The sequence below is a fragment of the Sceloporus occidentalis genome, unplaced genomic scaffold (genome assembly GCF_023333645.1).
Source record: "Sceloporus occidentalis isolate IW3139 unplaced genomic scaffold, rSceOcc1.0.p SCAF_6, whole genome shotgun sequence".
Classification (NCBI taxonomy): Eukaryota; Metazoa; Chordata; class Lepidosauria; order Squamata; family Phrynosomatidae; genus Sceloporus; species Sceloporus occidentalis.
Window position 1 is genome coordinate 13356498 of NW_028316986.1, and position 16162 is coordinate 13372659.

At 43.3% G+C, this 16162-nt stretch overlaps 1 protein-coding gene across 1 annotated transcript in view; it reads left to right on the forward strand.

Annotated features, from left to right (window-relative positions):
- Positions 1 to 267: 267 nt before the first annotated feature.
- EFEMP1 (EGF-like fibulin extracellular matrix protein 1) overlaps positions 268 to 16162 on the forward strand; it is a 93571-nt gene continuing 77676 nt past the window's right edge. The window contains exon 1 of the mRNA XM_089528873.1: positions 268 to 425. The gene's annotated coding sequence lies outside the window, so the exon portion shown is untranslated. The remainder of the gene's footprint in view (positions 426 to 16162) is intronic.

The window sequence follows — 16162 nt, forward strand, 5'->3', positions numbered from 1 at the left end:
CCGGTGTTTGTTTCCTGCAGCCTCTGACGGGTTAAGCGCCAGGGGAAGGTCGGTCGGTAGGGGGCATGCAACGGATGCAGCAGACCCAGGAGCTGGGAAGGTTGTGGGTTGTTGTTGTTGTGTGTGTGTTCTAAAAGTGTGTCCCAAACCTTGCTGAATGGTGGGTGGGACCTCTCTCTCTCTCTCTCTCTCTCTCTCTCTCTCTGCGGATCGAGGGAGGCAACCTGAGGCTGAGAGAAGGAGAGCAGCTTTGCAGGAGGAGGAGGAGAGAGGAGGCTCCATCTCTCTCTTTCTCTCTCTCTCTCTTTTCTTTCATCTCTTCTTTCCTTCTTTCCTCCCTTTCTCTCTGCCTTGCCTCCCATCGCACAAGAGACGCCTGCTTCGCCTTTCCCTGGCCGCCCAAGAGCCGCGCCGCAGCCTCGCAGGTGAGACGGGTCCTGAGTTCGAATCATGCGCAGCCTTCTTGTCAGGATCTAGAGGAGGAAAGGGGGAAAGGTGGCCTTTGGAGGCTCGCTTTGGAGAGCTGTTGGGGAAGGAGGAAGGGATCTTGTCAATAAAGGATCTCTCCTGAATGGGATCAGGGATCCCAGGTGCATTCACACTGCCACTTAACGCGGTATCGAATCGCGTTATCTCTGCAGCGCAGATCCAGCCACAGGAGCGTGGGAAGGAAAGGAAAGAGTTGGCAATGAGGGTGCCCCTGTCCTGGAGAAATAATGCAATTTTGATCCCAACTTTTCAGGGCTCTGGCAGCATCCTAGGAGGATCCTGGGATCTGTAGTTTGGACAAGGTCGGTGCCTCACCAAACTACAGATCCCAGGGTTCTGTAGAGAAGGAGCCCTGGCAGCTCAAATTGTCTCAAACTGCATTGTTGAGAGTCTACCCAAAGCCTTCTTGTTCTTCTTCTCTCTCCAGGTCGCAAATTAATTTATTATTAATATTAATATTAATAATGAGATGGAGGACCAAGTCTGAGCCAAGTTCAAAAAGAATAAAAGTTTGGCGGGGAACAGTTGCCTGATGGCAGAGAAAAGAAGGGGGAAAGGAGAGAGAGAGAAATAAGAAAGGAAGGAATTAGGTCTACAGTGTTTCCACTCTGCCCAGTTGTAGCAGAGCCATCCCACACTCTAAGGGCCTTGGCTCCATTCTGTGCAGTTCTGGGATTTGTAGTTTGGGAGCAAGGGCTGCAGAGAAATTTTGGGGCTTGAAGTTTGGATTCTGGGATTTGTAGTTTGGGGGCAAAAGCTCAGAGGTAATGATGAGCTTTGACATTTAGGTTCTGGGATTTGTAGTTTAGGAGCAAGGGCTGAAGGAATCATTGTGGGCTTTGAAGTTTAGATTCTGAGGTTTGTAGTTTGGGGCGAGAGCTGCAGGTAGAATTTTTGAATTTGAGGTTTGGATTCTGGGATTTGTAGTTTGTGGCAAGGGCTACAGAGAGAATTTTTATGTTTGCAGTTTGGATTCTGATGTTTGTAGTTTGGGGCAAGGGCTGCAGAGATCCTTCTGGACTTTGACGTTTGGATTCTGATGTTTGTAGTTTGGGGGCAAGGGCTGCAGAGGGAATTATGGGATTTATATTCTGGGATTTGTTGTTTGGGGCAAGGGCTACAGGAATCATGGTGCAATTTGAAGTTTGGATTCTGGGATTTGTCGTTGGGCTGCAGAGAGAATTGTGAGGTTTGATATTTGGAGGAGAGAGTGTGACTTGGGCTTCCATGGCCGAGCTGGGATTTGAACCCTAGTCTCCAGAGTCCTAGCCCAAGGCTCAAACCATGCTGGCTCTCATGGCCAAAGTGCTGTAATTCTGTTGTGTGGACACGCCCTTCTAGGGGCAGAGAGACAGAAGCTGGGGGAGTGGATGGCTTTTTTTCTTAGGGGCTGCTTCTAGCTGCTGTGTTCAATGGGCCTTACTCCCAAGAAGGTCTGCATAGGATTGCAGCCTCATGCTGCCTGCCTGGTACTGAACAGTTAACTGTGACAGCCTAGAATTCAAACCCATAGCCATAGGGATCTTTTTGTGGCTTACTGTCTAATCCTACTATTCCATCTCCTGCTACCCGGTTCTTTTCTACTTGAAATGCCAAATGCCTGGTCCCAGGATGCTAAATGCAAAACAAATGTTCGGCCACTGAACTCTGACTCTCTCTTAGGGGTTTATCACACTGTGGCTCATTTCAGCATTAAAGAGAGATTAAAGCACATTTAAAGCATCCCATAAATAAAGGGATGATTATCACACGCAATTACGCCAATGAAGTGATATCAGAAATACATTGTCGCTGAAATCTTGAAAGTAAAAAGATGTGCTTTAATGCTTCTTTGTGACCACTTTCATGGCGGGTTTTGTGCAACGTCGTGTGAAATGGTTTCACGTAATTACGAGATTTTTCCTGGATATTCATGGGATAAACTCCCAGTCTCCTTTGTACGATAAACTCCAGAGAAGATTTAACTCAGCGGGCAGGGATGCAGCCCAGGGATTTTGTGCAAAGATTCCCACTCCAATCTCTGGCATCTCGAATGAGATACTGAGAGATGCTGCAGATCACAGTAAGTACAATAGGACCATTGCCTTCCTACATGGGGCAATGGTCCTGTTTAGTGTAATGCAGCTTCATTAACCCACCTGTAAAAAAAATCAAATTGCTGATCAGCTCTCACATCCAAGATGAGGAAGCTTTTTTTACTATTCTTTCCCCTTCTGGGAGACTCAAACCTACCAGTGGTAGCCAGGAATGAAGCCAAACATTTTTGTGATTTGCCACATTACAGGGATGTGTGCAGGGAGTTAGCTGTAGGGAGAGGGACAACATGATATTGTACCCCAAAATAAGTATTCTTCCCCCTCCTCTTCAGATTTCTGGCATAGCAGAAAATGAAACACTGAAAATCGTTCACACCTGGAATGCTTACGTTTACTGCGTTTGCATTCCCTGGGTAATTTTCTCTGCCCCTTTCTTTGGATGCCTCAACTGCATTTCTCAATGCTCAGCTGAAGTGTCAAGTTACTACAAGGCTAGAAATCTGGGGACTGAAGCAAAATTTCATGGGGGGGGGGGGGCAGATTTATTATTTGGAGAAGCAATGCCCTCATTTTGCGCACACACCCCATAGCTATACAGTGAGCCAACACAGTGTAGTGGTTTGAGCATTAGACGATGACTCTGGAGGTCAGGGTTTCAATCCCTGCTCAGCTATGGAAACAAAACAATTTCACACGATGTCGCACAAAACCCACCATTAAAGTGGTCGCAAAGAAACATTAATGTGCATCTTTTTACTTGCAGGATTTTGGCGACAATGCATTTCCAATGTCACTTTATTTGCACAACTGCGTGTGATAATCATTTGTGCAATTACTCGCCATTTCCACTTCATTTGCGGGATGCTTTAAATGCACTTTAATCTCTCCTTAATGTCGAAATCAGCCCCTGTGTGATAAACTCCTAGGTGACCATGGTCAAGTCACAGGCTCTCAGCCTCAGAAAATCTCATTATAGGGTTTCCATAGGGTCATCTTCAGTTGGAAACTATTTGAAGGTACACAACTATAACAACATAACTATACAACTGATTGTCTTTCTGCCACCCTATATCTGCCTCTTTCTGTGGTTCCATCTCTCTGAAGGCATAAAACAGAAGGGTACATTCACTATTAGGGCCACAGGTTTCCACCTCTGTCCTATATCATTCCGAATACGGCCAGCAAAAGGTATTGGTTTGTGTAACTTTCTATCTCAAGCCTTGGGGAAAGACTTGATAGCTAATGTAAAGTTGAAGGCTTTCATGGCCGGCATCCATAGTTTTTTGTGGGTTTTTCGGGCTATGTGGCCATGTTCCAGAAAAGTTTTTCCTGACGTTTCGCCAGCATCTGTGGCTGGCATCTTCAGAGAATGCTTTGATAGTTACCTTCTATTGGTAACCATAAAACTGTAAGCACCAGCACTATGGTGCATCCAGAATCCAGTCCAAGGGTGAGCAATTTTTGCCCCTTGTTGGATTGGAACTCCCATTACCAACCACCATTGGCTATGCTGGCTAGGGCTGATGGAGGTTTTGCTCCACAACCATCTGGAGAGGCACAAAGTGCCCGCCCCTTATTTGGACTACAGCAAACCCACATCTATCTTGCAAACATTACTTGATTCTAGACTGCACTATTATAGTAGTTTGATACTACATTAGCCAACTTGGCTGCATCCTACAGAATCTTGAGGTTTATAGTTTGATGAAGCACTTAGAATTCTCTTCTAGAGAGCTCTAGTGTCCAGGGAAGGTCAATAATGCTCTTTAGTAAGGAATTCTAAGTACAAACTACACTTTCTAGAATTCCATAGATGGGACTATGGCAGTTAAAGTGGCATCAGTGTGCTTATAGTGGTGTAGTGCAGATATGCTCCTGGTCCTATATCTGTTTGTAATTAGCCACCTGCTGATTCGCCTTTGGTGAGTAAGAATATTCTACAGATGACCAAGTACTTCATAGCTTCTCTAAGTGTTTCTTTCTCCCCAACCCCAATCTGCTTTTAGGCTGTTGCTAAAATAGGATTGTGTATTTTGTAGGCTAAGAAACATGTTCGCAATTTGTATCAGCTTTATTTACACCTTTGCCCTAAATACATTCTGCCACCCAAGTGGAAGAAGAGAATTTGGCTGCTCCTTACAGCACTGTAAGAACTAGAGGTGTTCAGCCTGGCACTGGAGATGTCTGAATAAATAAACCTTTGCATTGGAATCAGAAGATGTGTCAGCTAAGGAGATACTTTATATACCTATGGGGATTTGCTTTTCTGGAGCTGGAATAAGATATACAGATATGCTGGACTTTATTCACCTTGGTCTGGTGCTGCAAAGTACTTTTCATGTGCTTACATTTTGTCGAATTCACAAATAAAGCAGACAATGGGGGGGGGGGAGTAAGGGTGCTGTTTGCACTGGCTAGAATACTTGGGGGGCAATCTGGAGTAGTCTGGCCTCAGAGATGACCCGACCTCCTACTGCCATTACCTCACCCCTCCGTTCTGATGTTGGATGGCTGCTTGCCCATACATCCTACTGTGCCACCCAAAGCAGCCATTGAGGTGGCAAATTGGTCACTTTCGAGATCAGGATGAGGTGCCCAGTCTTGGCTGGGTGCCCTCTTCTAACTACAGAACAAATGACATGTGGCAATGGTGGCAATACCAGGTGGCACAGCAGAGTGCATTTCAAACAGCCACTTGGCATCAGAGCTGAGGGCTCCAGATCTTCCAGGAAGATCCAGAGCAAACCAGGAGTTTTAAAAATCTGTTTTAAGAGGGGTATAACTTGAGTTTGGTGCTGAATGGGCTGGACATTGTCCAGACTGTTCACACCAGACTCAGGGATTGGGCCCTGCATCATTTAGACTTCCCACTAAGAGAATGCAGAAGACATTTTATTTGGCCCATGCAAAAAGGGCCAAGAACTACTACTACTCAGAGGAGATAGTATGGCCTTCTAGATAAACATAGGGATCATGCGACCTTCCAGGTGTTACTGAACTGCAGCTCCCAGTGTTCCTTACCATTGGCTATCTTAGCTAAGGCTGCTCAGTAATGTAGTTCATCAACATCTGGGGTGAATGACTTGCATCCCAGGCCTAGATAACCAAATAATCAAACCTGGTGTAACTATTATGCATAGGGATTTTGCAGCACCTTTGAGACTAACTGAAAGACATAAGTGGACAGCATGAGCTTCCATAGACTTGAGCCTACTTTCTCGGATGCATTTGGTGTAAACCATGTTACCTCTGTCTTCTAGCGGCTTAATGCCTGAGGTGCAGTTTGAATTTGGGACTTCCTGGTTTGCAAGTCACTCTTAACCACTCTACAACACTAATGCTCTACAGTTAAAAACCAGATCTTTCCACCCTCTTTATGTTTGTGTTCACACATGCACGTTCATCATTCAGTGATGGCAGTGTGAAACTTGCATTGCAGCTCAGAACTTTTGTGTTATCTTCCTCCTTCATGAGCTTAATACCGTTCAACTATTCACCCAGTCAGCTCCAACTCATTGCATAATAACACTGAGTGACAGGCATTGCTTGTGATTCTGTCCTTATTGACCGGTGACAGCTGACACTCAGTGGAGTCAAGAAGTCCAGTTTACAAAGTTACAAAATTAATACACAGACAGGGAAAATGTGACCCTGCTGGTGCTCTTGGACCTCTCAGCAGCCTTCAATACCATTGACCATGGTATCCTTCTGGAACGCCTGAGAGAGTTGGGAATTGGAGGCTCTGCTTTGCAGTGGTTCTGATGCTACCTCTCGGACTGGTTACTGGCACACCTAGATTGGCCCATATCTCACCAGTTTTAAAATCCCTTCACTGGCTGCCTATTAGTTTCCGGGCAAGATACAAACTGTTGGTTTTAACCTTTAAAGCCCTACATGGCTTGGTCCTAATTTCTTGTGGGAGTACCTCTCCCATATCATCCTCCCCGCACTCTCTGCTCCGCTGGAAAGAATCTGCCTCCACCGAAGAGGACTAGACTTTCTGCAGTGACCCAGCGATCCTTTTCAGCAGCCCCTCCTAGGCTCTGGAACAGCCTGCCTGATGAGATCCATCAGATTACCACCTTGGAAGCCTTTAAGAAGGCTATTAAGATGGATCTCTTCCTGCATGTCTTTCCAGACTAGAACATCTTTGTTGACCTGCCTCCCCCCCCCCCTTTTTTTTTTTTTTCTTTCCCATTATCCTCCATCTTTATCTTTTACTCTACCTGGACTCCACTTGGAAAAAATTTATTTCATTTTAATTTTTATTGAACACTAATAGGTTTTTTTAACCTTTCTTCTTGGTTTAATTTCTTGTTAGTGTTTATGTTTTTATGACAGGGGGAAGGGATGGGGATCTTGGAATTTTTAATGCATTTCTGTTTTAACTGTATTTTGTTTTACTGCTGTAATCCACTTGGATTCCTCAAGTTTAAGGGGAATACAAATAATAATAACAACAATAACAATAATAATAATAATTTTTATTGGGCTGATAGGAAGGACCGGAACCTTAGCGCATACTTCTAGAAATGAAAGATTGGAGTCTTAGCTTCATCAGTACCTTACTGGAGCCATTTCACATCTTACACCAAGTGTAACTGTCCAAATGCATCTGAGGAAGTAGAGTTAAAGTCTATGAAAGCTCATGCTGCCAACCTCTTTCTTTCAGTTGGTCTCAAAGATGCTACAAAATATCTCTTTACAAATTACAGCTAATGTTTGCCACCTATGGTACACTCTTTCTTCTTTCCCCCTTTGTTCTCAGCTTACTTCAGTTGGTGCAAACTTGTGTTCAAGGTGCAAAAGTAGTTTGCACTCTGTTAACTGGAGAGAAGAGGGGTGAAATCTTGCCCTTCTCAGTAGGTTCAGGCAAAAGCAAACTGCTGCAGCCTCTCCTAACTTGTCAGTTATTCCTCATCAATAACCTTTGCCATTTTGACCATGCTCTCACGTTGATTGGCCACACACATTTTAGAATTTAAAAAAAAATACTCTTTCCTAAACTGCAAATCTACAATTTCATAAGCTGGAACCACAGCAATTAAAGAGGAATCATAATCTTTTAAATATGAAGTGTAAAAGAGCCTCTGACCCTAGCAGGTGCCTACTTAGCAAAATGCCAGTTCTACTCTCAGCTTCCTTCCGTTCCAAGAACAGACTTTTCTCCTCATTCTTTTCCTGGTGGGAAAATCCTATGTGGTCTCTGACGAACATTTAGCGAAGATTATAGGGTGGCTTCTTGCACTTCCTATATATTGCATCTGTGGTTGGCAACCCCGGCCAGAGAAACGTAAGCGGCTTTCCTCCTCCCTTGGTTTCCACTTCCCAGCTCCATTGGGCTCAGCAGTGGCCCAGGCCAAAATGCTTGAACCAACAGACTGTTAAATTTAAGAAAGAGGAGAGGGTAACTTCAGGAAACACATGGGTAAGGGCAGCTATATGTTTCCTGACAACACCCCTCCTGTCAAAAGTAATTTGAAGAGTTGGGTTAAGAGGGAAAATGACTACTTTGGTTGACATAATATTAGAATCGATTGAGATTCAATCAGGGCATACCCTCCAGGCTCCAACTGTCCCAATTTGGCAAGGACAGATCCGATTAATCCTCTCTCATCCCAGTTTTTCAGCTGCTTTTCAATGCCCCAGTTTCTTTTACCTCCTCCTGCTCTGTCTTCAGCTTAGTTCAGTTTCTGCAAATTGAGTTCCCAATGCAAAAGTAGTTTTAACTCAATGAATTAAGTTGTGGGAGAGGACAGGAAGAGGCAGAATCTTGCTCTTCCCTGTAGACTCAACAAAAGCAAACTGCTGCAGCCTTTCCTGGCTCGTATATTTCATTTGTTCATAACTTTTGCCATCTTAACCACACTGATACTGCTTGGCCCCATGTGTCTTTGTCTGCAAAATGTTGGAGGGAGTGGTGCAGGAACTAAACAACCTGACATATTTCCCCACCACCACCACCCCACTTTAATACTATTAAATATACTGAGCATGCTCAGTTCTAGTAACTGCTGAAGTCCTGTTGGAACTTCTTTTGCCTAGGTTGGCAGTCATGTTTCACAACCCTCTAGAGTCTAGACAAAAGTAATCAGACTGAAAAAACCACAGGCTGAGCACAGTGTATTATTTACACCCAAATAAAAATGAAACTTGTAGAGGAGGAGAGGATAGTGTTACTGATTGTGGAAGCTTTGCAATGGTGTAAAAATTGTCAGCCTTAGTGTTTAGTTACTGTTGTAGCTAAGTATCAAGTTAGTTACTGTTGTAGCTAAGTAAGAAGGCTAAGTATCTCACAAACAACTAATCCCAGGATTTCCTAGCACTGATCCATGGGAGACCGAGTTGAAGTGCTGTCAAACTGTATTAATTTTGTAGTATAGATGCAGCTATCATGCCATCAGGTGGAACTGCCCCTATAATAGTGAAAAACATTGCACAGGCTTATCCAGGAGTACTAATACATCTCTGTTTGACACCAAGCAGCCATCCTTTACATTTTCCCCAATAACCCCATACCCTCCAACTATCCTGATTTGACAAGGACAATCTCTATTAATCCTCAGTCATCACACTTTTTCAGCTGCTTTTAAATTGTCCCAGTTTCTCTCTCCTCTCTTTCCACTTTCCTCTTTTGCCCTTGACTTATTGCCATAGATACAAAGTGAGTTAAAATTAAATGCAAAAGTTGTTTGCACTCATCCCAGCAAGGAGGAGGAGCGAAAAGGACACTCTCCTCTGTAGACTCAGCCAAAACCAAACTGCTGCAGCCTCTCCTTTCATGTGTGTTCTTCCTCACTCATAATTTTTTGCCATCTTGAGAACCCTCTGATGTTGCTTGGCCATACCTGTCCCAGTGTTCATCTGTGAAGTGTTGGAGGGTAGTAGCCCTGATACCATATTGCTCCTGAGGTATTGTGGAAAATTACAATGACAGACATTAAGCACTGGTGGGAAAGATACCTAGTTGAGTCTATACTTTTAGTAGTTAATGGGTTTTTTTCAAGGCCTAAAGATGCAAGGCAGGCCCTAATAGGTAGAGTGAACTGTCCACCTCAGAAAGTATTATGAAAGGGTAGCAAATAAAAATATGTTTACTGCCAGAGAATGGGATTTTCTGCCTCGTGCACCAAAACAACTTGGCTGGCCTTTAATAACTACCCACCTGGGTGGAGGGGCTGCTATTTACCATTGTGCCTCAGGTAAGAAAAAGTAGGATTGTCAGAGTGGAAAACTGGAGAAGACTCCTGTTGTGTAGAAAGAAGGAATTTCTGCCGATGTTGCTTGATACCTGTTGCACCTGCTGAAATTCCCTCTTGTACACAACCATTAAAGCTACGGGAGCTATCTCCAGATTTTACTCTGACAACCCTAAAAAAGATCTTGCCTAGTCCTATAGAGATCCACAGTATATTTTGGTGACCAACATTTGTTGTTATTAGTACCACTCTGTTCTGCTTTGGCCAGACCTCATCTGGAATATTGTGTCCAGTTCTGGGCACCACAATTCAAGAAGGAGGTGGACAAGCTGGAACATGTCCAGAGGAGGGCAACCAAAATGGTGAAGGGTCTGGAAACAAGCTTGGTCCATCCTCAATAGGAAGACATCCCTTCAAATATTTAAACATGGCTATGGTTAAACATGGCTCCCTATGACTTAGGGAGCTGGGTATATTTAGGCTGGAGAAAAGAAAGTTAAGTGGTGACATTATAGCCACATTTAAATATTTGAAGGGTGTCTTATTGGGGATGGATCAAGCTTGTTTTCTGCTGTTCCAGAATCTAGGACATGGAGCAATAGATTCAAGCTATAGGAAATGAGATTCCATCTAAACGTTAGGAAGAACATCCTGGAAGTAAGAGCTGTTCAACAGTCAAACACACTCCTTCAGAGAGTGGCGGAGTCTCCTTCTTTGGAGGTTTTTAAACATTCCCAATCCTAGCCTTAGGTTCTTGACTGCAGTCTCTGTTCTGATTAAAGTTTGAATCATTTATCATTAACTTAAGTGGTATAAAAAACAACAATCAAACAGTAGTTAGGAAAACAGGTATCCTAGCATAGATAAGCTGATTATATCCAAATGTATTTAGATGACAAATCCAATAGGTGAAAATCAGTTAAAGTAGACTGTTAATCTAGTTATAATCAAATATTTAATAGAGTTGGAAGAGACCGCAAGGGCCATCCAGTCCAACCCCCTGCCATGCAGGAAATCACAATCAGAGCATCCCTGACAGATGGCCATCCAGCCTCTGTTTGAAGACCTCTAAGGAAGGAGACTCCAGCACACTCCGAGGGAGTTTGTTCCACTGTCGAACAGCCCTTACTGTCAGAAAGTTCTTCCTAATGTTGAGGTGGAATCTCTTTTCCTGTAGCTTATTCTGTTATCTCTGAAGGAAATCAAACCATACTTTTCTTCCTTCATGGACTGCTATATGTACCAATTTCCCTCTGCATATTAAGCTGTGTATCAAATGCCAATTGCTCTCATAACTGCAGGGGCCAGTTGTTTAAATGAATACTTAAACCTGGCAAAGCCAACTTCAGGCATGTGGATTCGCCATTCAGTTTGCTACAGCCTTTTGTTTTGTTTGAGATTTTGAATTTATTTTGAAAAACAGTGATTCTTTCCCTGTTTCTCTGTGTTGCTGAAATTTTAGGGATCTGTAGATGATTTTTAGGGACAAGTGTATATCATTGTGTGTAAATCAGTTGTTGGACCATGGTAATCAATAAGTTCTTAAGATAGGCCATCAATTAAGCAGAGGTACCATCCACCTTAGCCTAGCTCAAAGTCCCTACATCAGCCACAAAGGGATCTTTAACCTTCTCTGTTCCAGTACAAGTAATCTTCTCTTTATGCACCTCAATGAACTCTTATGTCCATTTCCAGTGTCTTAATATGCACATCAGCTATCATAGCGTAGTGGCGCTGAGACTCCCAAGAGACCATGATTCAAATCCCTACTCATTCATGGAGTCTTGCTGGGTGATGCTGAGAAAGTCACACTATTTCACTCTTGCTGTTGCTGCTACTGCTGTTGTTGTTTTGTGCCTTCTAGTCAATTCCGATTTATTGCAGCCTTAAGGTGAACCTATCATGAGGCTTTCTGGGGCTGAGAGTGTGTGACTCACCCTAGGTCACCCAATGGGTCTCAATTCCATGGCTAAGCAGGGAATCAATCCCTGATCTAAGCCTAAGAGGAAGGCAATGGCAAATCACCTCTGGATAAATTTTGCTATGAGAGCCCTAGGATAGGGTCAACATAGGCCGAGCTGACTTGAAGGCACAGAACAACAACAAAATATGCATATAAGAACCAATGGTTATTATGTGCATAGTGAGCATTTATCCAGGCCATCTTTTGTTGTTCAGTGCTTGCATTGCAGAGGAGGAAATGTTTGAAGGCACCTTGAAATAAGAAGCTGTTCCAGAAGTAAACCCCTGTGGTCTGAAATAAACACATACACAAAGTTATCCGTTGCCTATTCTAATCACAGAATCATAGAACTGTAGATTTAGAAGGACCACAAGGTTATCCACAGCCACAGGGGTTTCTGGAATCAAACGCCAGCAGATAACAAGGGCCTACTGTATATCACCGGGGAGCTCCTCCTAATGGTTAGATAGAGTCTCCATACTTGTAATTTAAATCCATTGATTCAGGCATCATGGATTCAGCCAGAACATGGAATGTATGCCCTTCCATATCAGTATACAAAGGGATCTTGTAGCACCTTTGGGACTAAGTGTGCATAAGACATTATAGCATAAGCTTTCATAGACTTGGTCTACAAAACTCATGCATGAAATACATTGGTCTTCCTTATGTTACTGAACTGCAACCTGTATCACCCTGACCATTGGGTATACTGGCAACAGCTGATGGGAGTTGCAGTCTGATGACATGTGATAAACCCCATGTTCCTATGCGCTGATACACCACAAACACTTCATATCTGAGTCATGTGGTGACAGCTTTGTACTGGATGGCTGTTCCAAGATCTGCCTGGATGATCAATCACATATAGATGGAAAAGATGTTGGAGGGTGGGGATTCCTCCACCCCACTTTTTTTTTTAACACATATCTTTCTTATTTGAAAAGCCTTCATTTTGTTTCCAATTTCTATGTTACATTTCATGGGTTGGTACAGAGATCTGAAGATGAGATCATATGTTTTTTCATCCAGTTCCATAGCAATTCAGAGAGGTTGAAGCCTTAATTCCAGATGGTGTAAATATTTTGAAGCCCATAAGCAGGGGAAAAACCCATCTCCTTAAGATTTATTTGTTTCTTGAATTCTATCTCCTTCCATCCCACCCTGTCTTTTTCCTCCTCCTTTTCTCTAGAGAGATAAGTCATTTGGTGACATTCACTAAAAGCGTTCAGGGAAGGTGCTAACATGTATCTCAGTAGCCTAGCTTTTTAAAATATTCTTCACGGGTTATTGTTTTAGATCCTTTCACTGTTATTTTAGTGGTTTTTCTGATGACGTTTTAAGGGTTTTAAAATTTTATTTTAGAATCATGATAACCCTCCAATGTTTCACAGAGGAAAACTGGGACACTTGTGGCCAAATAACATCAGAGTGTGGTGGACTACAAAAGATACTAAGGAGGAGAAATACACAAGCTAGGGGTGTCTCCAATAGTTTGCTTTTGCCTGAGCCTACTGGGAAGGACAAGATTCTCAAACCCCGGCCACCCAGAACCCTTTGCTTGAACCAACTATTGCCTGCTGTGATGCTTTTAACAACTTCTTTGCTGACAAAGTCTCTCAGATAAGGGCTGATCTTGACGCCAGTTTTCGAGCAGAACCTTCAGTAGAGGCAACCAGTGCCTCTGGTAACAAGGTTATTCTGGATCAATTCGAGTTTGTGAGTACCGAGGACATAGACAAGCTCCCTGGATGCATGAAAAAGACGACTTGCCCTCTTGACCCTTGTCCTTCCTGGTTGACCGTGCAGGGAGGAGATGTTATAACATCTGCTCTTTATCGGATAATAAACACATCTCTTCAGGAAGGTACTGTTCCAACATCTTTGAAACAGGCAGTTGTAAGGCCTTTATTAAAGAAACCTTCCCTTGATCCCCTATCTATGAGTAATTATAGACCGGTCTCCCTATTGCCATTCTTGGGCAAGGTGATTGAGAGGGCAGTCGCTTTTCAGCTCCAGGCGGTCTTGGATGAAACCGATTATCTTGACCCATTTCAAACTGGCTTCAGAGCGAGCTACGGAGTTGAGACTGCCATGGTCGCCTTAATCGATGACCTCCGTCTGGCAACCGACAGAGGAGATATAACTGTTGGTGCTCTTGGACATCTCAGCGGCCTTCGATACCATCGACCATGGTATACATCTGGAACGCCTGAGAGAATTGGGTATCGGGGGCACTGTGCTCCAGTGGTTCCGGTCCTATCTCTCAGGAAGGTTCCAGATGGTGAGGTTGGGAGACAGCTGCTCTCGTAAAAGAGAGCTTACATCGGGTGTCCCTCAGGGCGCCATTCTGTCCCCCATGCTATTTTACATTTACATGAAGCCGCTGGGAGAGATCATCCGGAGCCATGGAGCACGGTGTTATCAGTACGCTGATGACACCCAAATCTATCTCTCCATGTCTCCGACTGATACAGAGACTAAGGATGGCATCTCTCCTCTCGATGCCTGCCTGGGGGCAGTAATGAGCTGGATGAGAAAAAACAAACTCAGATTGAATCCAGAGAAAACAGAGGTACTCATGATAGGTTCCCCAAGTCCGGGCAGGGAAATTTGTCATCCTGTCCTTGACGGGATTAAACTTCCCCTAAAGGACAAAGTGCGTAGTTTGGGAGTACTCCTGGATCCATCCCTACATTTATCATCTCAAGTAGATGCGATGGCCAGGAGTGCTTGGTATCAGCTTCGGCTGATACGCCAACTACGTCCCTGTCTGGACCGAGGAGACCTAGAACAGGTAGTACATGCACTGGTAACCTCGTTTGGATTTCTGCAATGCGTTCTACATGGGGCTACCTTTGTATCAGGTTCAGAAACTTCAACTGATTCAAAATGCAGCAGCCAGGTTAATCACGGGGACAGCGAGGTCCGACCATATAACACCTGTTTTAAAATCTTTACTGGCTGCCAATTCGTTTCCGGTCCCAGTACAAAGTGTTGGTTATCACCTTTAAAGCCCTAAATGGCTTGGGCCCAGGTTACTTGAGGGAACGCCTCTCCCTGCATAATCCGCACTCTCAGGACTACAGGAAAACTGTTACTCAATCACCCTAAGGTGAGACTGGCGACTACTCAACAAAGGGCCTTTATGGCAGTAGCGCCTTCTCTGTGGAATGCCTTACCTGAAGGGATCCGCCTTAGTGGAACAGTAGAAGCCTTAAAAAAGGCATTAAAAAACCCACCTCTTCCTACAAGCCTACCCTCCCAATTCCTTCTAAGATTATCTTTCCCCTATTGACTCTGACGTATTGATATACATGATTTTAACATTATTACTGTATGTTTTTAACTATGCTTTTGGATTTAATTTGTTTTAATGTGTATTTTTAATATGTGAATTGTGGTACTGTTTTTACTGACTGTCTTTACTGACACTTGTACACCGCTTTGATCTTGGGAAAAGCAGTTAATAAATAAACAATTTATTATTATTTATTAAGATTCTGCCCCCACCCCACAAAATTAATAGAGGACAATTTATTTTTGCATTTTGAATTCAGTTTGCAAGAGTTGAAGTAAGACAAAGGGGGAAAGGGGGAGGAAGAGGAAGAAACAGGGACAAGTTAGAAACAGTGGAAAAGTGGGATGACTGGCAGAGAGTGAATTGCACTCCCCTTGCAAAATCAGGATAACTGTAAGATATGAAGTGGTGATGATGGTGATAATAATGTTTGGCCATTCACTTAAACTACTTTATACATTGACAAAGTAGTGATAAGGAGTTGTGGGGTCATGCTGTATAGCCCTGATGCTCACCAACAATGTGCACATCTATTGTGCGTACCCAGTATTTAGCAGCTGTGGAAAGGGGCATCCACATACAGACATAGCATTGCATCCCTGGCAAGCTAGTTTTCTGGTGAGTAGTAACTTATCTACTTATCTTTATATTTTCAATACTCTCTTCTGAGTGAAACAGTTTGATGGTACAACACATACCTTGCTTGAGAGCCATTAGGGCTGAAGGGCGGGATATAAATACCTAAATAAAAAATAAAATAAAATAAATAAATAAAATCTTGAAATTTCAGTCGAGTGTTTGAAAAGTTCCCTTCCAGACTACTGTTCATAGGTTCCCCAGCCAGCATGGCTACTGGTTGAAAACTCTGAGAGTTATAGTCTAAAACGTAACCTTTCCAAGCTTTGATCCAGTCCAAGTGTGTGCATTTTATGACTTGTAAGACTTCATCTCTTTATTTGTGAATTTTTTATCGTACCATTCCTCTGTGGATCTTGAGGTAATGTAAGATAATTATTCCCATAAAAACCCTATGACAGTGGTTAGGCTTAATCAGTGATTCTTAAATTTGGGTCCTCAGATATAAGTGTACTGGCACCAGGACTCACTGAGATGATGATGATGATGATGATGATATTTATTTATTTGTATCATGTTCTTTCCCCAGAAGAGAGCC